General features: G+C 42.5%; 1 pseudogene; it reads right to left on the reverse strand.

Annotated features, from left to right (window-relative positions):
- Positions 1-2,030: 2,030 nt before the first annotated feature.
- LOC120844552 lies at positions 2,031-4,068 on the reverse strand (annotated as a pseudogene).
- Between the last annotated feature and the right edge of the window lie 395 nt (positions 4,069-4,463).

Consider the following 4,463-nt stretch of genomic DNA (forward strand, 5'->3'; position numbering starts at 1 on the left):
CCGTCGAACGAACACTATTTGATTCCTCGCGCCGCGCGTTCAGCCCCGGCGTGTCCTCACCTAAAGAGTGTATCTTTCACCGTGGTTAGGTGCAAAGCAGGAACTGCGAAGCCAGACGAGCGGATAGGTGTATTTAATTGACCGAGCTCAGAATGACCCGTGGCAGTGGAATGGAAGCTTATCTTTCCGCAATCCAACACAGACATAATTTTGAATCTATCCAGCTTAGTGAAGGATTGCTACTTGTTGCAAACTAATCCCAAATTTTTATTTTGCAGCTTCTATATGGCTACAGCTAGCAGGTGCTGTTTTCATTGAAAGGTGAGGATTTCACGTTCTGTTTTCAAACAGCAAGTTTTTGAATGATGGTCCTAAACAATTAACTTTCTTTTGCAGTAAATGCCAGATCCTCCAGTTCAGGAATATGTTAAATATATTTGCTATGGATAAGCCCAGTGTTTTGCTTCTTTATTCATAATTTGACAACAGCAACATTTTTTATTTTATCAGTCAGAAATACACACAAGAATCAAATCAAATCAAATCAAATCTTTTTATTCTCCAGAAATTCTGGAGGGGAGCCTAGGCAAAAAGCTGTTCAAGAACAGCTTGACAGAAGAGACTGCGTTGCGGAGAAATGCTGCGCTGAACGTGATTTTCCAACTCGTGTATAGTTTTATTGGCAGCCGATATAATATATTGGATTCCAATATCCATAATACGCTGAGTATATTGGAATCGTAAACCCTTATTGGATCCCCATACGACACATGGGGATCCAATAAGGGTTTATACGGTATTGGATTCCAATTTTTTCAGCGTATTATGGATATTGGAATCCCATAACAAATCCTTATTGTAATGCAATACAATAAATGTAATGTTTTCCAATACACTGTCTATATTGTATTGCAATACAATAAAAAGATATTGTTTACCAATATCCATAATACGCTGTTTATATTGGGGTTTTCCGATAGGGTGTTCCTGTGAAGAGTGCAAAACCACGACCACAGAAGAGGAGAGCATGTGCTGCCAGGAGGTGATAGAAATCTAAAAAAAAAAAAATTGAAAAAAACGAATGTGTGACGAATAAGGCAATATTTAAACAAGCCTGCCTCAACAAGACTCTTCTCGACATCGCCTTGGCAAGCAGGAGGCACGACGGGTACAGACCCTGTTATCCGAAAAACAGGTGAGTATACCAATGTGCAGAGCATGACATATTTATTTCAAAGAAGCAATCACTGTCTCGTTTTTTTCAACAAAAAGCAATTATTTAGAACAATTTGTACAATGAAAGGTGCTCTCTGCATCAACTTAGAGAGTTGGTGCAGGGTACATACCCTGTCAGATCACAATGCAAAAAAAAAAAGAAAGAAATTATGCCACAGTGCATAACAACAAAAAGAATCCACTCAATATCTCATTTTTGTCTTTCTAGGCATATGCAAAACATTGCATACAGGCAGTTTGCACTCCTAACATGGAAGCGTCTCGGCAAAGGGAATAGACGGATCCTTCTAAGATGTGTCGTCAACAAGATCCGAACGAAGTTCCCATCAAAGGACCAAGCTTACACCGGGTTTCGGAATGTGTACTAACCCCCCCTCCCCCCAATCCAAGGCAGGAACACGTTTTCAATTCAATAAAGTTTGTAGAGAAAAATATTCGCTATTAGGAAAGGCAGAAGATGTGCATAATAAATGTGAACCTTTCCTAATTTACAAACAGGATTGAAGCACAGTTATAAGAAAAAAAAAAACGCCACACTGGTCCCAATCAGAAAGAAAAGGAAAAGCTGGTGTACCATAAAAAAATACATCCCTCATGCGACAACTGGGCGAGATGATGCGACGTTGCAGGGCTTGCAGGTTGAGAATCCTAGGGTCGGGTGCCCAGTGAACTGAGGGTACTCCAGAATACATCTGCATTGGGAACAGAAAAAGTGGGAGTACCAACAGTAAGCTTACTGGGACAAAGCAATAAAAGCTCCCAAATGTGATATGTAGCCTCATATAAAACAAACCTTATTTGTTGAACCTTGTTTTATGCCTTTCTATCAGCTCCGCCGCAGAACTTTCCTCACAGAGCTGCAGAGTAGTGGTGGATCCTCGGAAGGCGTGATCAGGACGAGGCCTCAGGTTTTCACCTGGGCCCCATCTCTGACCACATCAAGGAGCCTCCTGACATAGTCTGTAACAAAATAGTTCAACATAATAAAATTTAGTTCACGTGCAGAGTGTTAAAACGTCTGCGCATAGCTTTTCAGATTTACATAATCACCCTGAGCTCAATGAATGGTATAACTATTTTAAATGTTGCTGTACAATCAGACTTCAGTACCAGTAGCCCCTTTTGCTTTCAGTTTGTAATCTTGAATTAAAACTGTGCAATCAAGCTAAATAAACAAAAAAGCTGTTTGATGTATACCATATGTTCGTCCCTCTTTTCTTTTGACTGCCACTGGTTCCCCTCCATTGGCCTTGGGGTGCTTCATGTCATAGCACTTGTCCCCCTCCTCTGTCAACGCTTGAGGGCGGTTGCCATTTTCATTGAAATGGAGGACTGCCAGGTGGGTTCTGAAGAGAAGCAATGATTTTCCAGTGATAATTGTGAAGATGATGACAAACAATGATTTTCCAGAGGTAAGTGTCAAGATGATCTCTCACCAACATCGTGCTAGGATGACCACGACATGTACAGAAATAGCAGTGTATAAATATTTTTATTTGTATTTCTCATAACTGCCTTATTAAAAATTATGAAACAATTATTATATGCAAATGACGCCCATTTGAGGCTGCCCCATGAAAAGATCTTGCCGTGTTACAACTCACCTTGCTGTCATCCCCTTGTACGAGTATTGGCATAACTTGGGACAGAAGTGGTTCAAGAGCCCATGAAACGCCTCCACGGTATATGTCTGGTAGCGCGTGGACAGTTTCGGCAAGTCGGCCAGCAGGCATCGCTTGTTTACGATGGCTTGAAGCTTTTCGAAGGCCACAGAGTCTGGAATGAGCGCATTTGTGAGAGAAAAGACGGCTAGGGAGGGATGGTAACGCGACCAGAAAGGATGAGTAGTAGTCAAGATTTGATACGTACCATCCAACTGTTAATCTCTGGGCTCAAGCTCGCCGTGGGCACAGGAGGAAAATCGGGCGTCCGTGTGGTTGTGGATGTCCCGAACGTGGTTTAGAACGGACAGCCACTTAGGGACAATCAGGTCCGGATTTCCCTGGCTGGAGGCAGCCGCCCAGCATAGGTGGTTCTGCACTGGTCTGCTCCAGAGCACAAGCTCGGCACAGGTGGGGCTCCTCATGGCCGCGACAAGCTCTTTCTTGGTGCCTGAGAATAAGAATATGCGTTTCTGAGAACAGCAGCACTTTATTCAGCTAAATGAGGAATAACAGAAATTGTAATTCTTGTTTAACAACAAGAATAACTATTTGTACAGCCCCTTAATCTTTGGACGCTTCATCACGATTCATTTTCGCATAACTTTGTAGGCAAGCACACCAGACTGCAGCATGATTAAACTTTAAAGAGGAAGTGGGCCACAGTGGATAGACTTCAGAGTATGGAATAAATATCGACCTACAATAATGAGATAAATATAACAAATCTGCCTTTTCGACGCTATCTTGTGACCTTTGTTCAATCTTTATATTTGGGCTTAGCGAACTCGGGCATGCTGGCTGCACATAGTTCCAGAGGCTTTTTTTACAGCTTGCCACTTGTTGTATATTTCAGCCATTTGTGGTTCGAAACTTTCAGCCAGCACACACACTGTATTAAAGAGTTGTTTTAATTGCAATATTTTGTGTTTCATTAGCTACTGATTTCTTTTACAAAAGGAAGGCAGCTCTGGAGATTCAGACATAGATTCCAAAACAGGCAAACGGTACCTTTAGAAACGTGCCACACGTCGAACTCGTGGCGAATCTCGGGCTTTTCCTTCTTCATGAAGGCTTTTCCTTGTACATGACGGTTGGTGATGAGGAGCTCCACGGTCAAGCCTTTCGCCTCCCAAAAGCTGAGGCTTCTCTTTAGCCCCTCCAGCTCCATGCGACCACTGCCGCCCACCTCATTAGACTGTCAAGTGAAAACACATTACATTAGGCACTACAGAGTTAAAGTAGCCTATCAATATTTGAAATTAAAAGTTCAGACTTTCAAATTCGCTAGTACAATCAACAGTAGACATTCTTCCTAAAGGTTTGTCTAAATGCGTGTAAAAAAAACTAAACTGATGCTCAGAGTGCTACATTCATACCTGCGCAAGTTTGAAATGAACAATCTTTGTGGTCTCGAGAGCCAGCACAGAGTATGTGCCGATCTTGGCGCTGAACCCTCTCGACTCGGCCCGACCATCCCCGGCCAGCCTTAGGGGATTGACCCTCGCCTCTTCCAGCAGAGAGGCCTGTTCTTGGTTCCACACCTGCAAATAAGATAGTATGTCT

Source organism: Ixodes scapularis, unplaced genomic scaffold (genome assembly GCF_016920785.2).
Source record: "Ixodes scapularis isolate PalLabHiFi unplaced genomic scaffold, ASM1692078v2 PGA_scaffold6__148_contigs__length_123643588, whole genome shotgun sequence".
NCBI lineage: Eukaryota > Metazoa > Arthropoda > Arachnida > Ixodida > Ixodidae > Ixodes > Ixodes scapularis.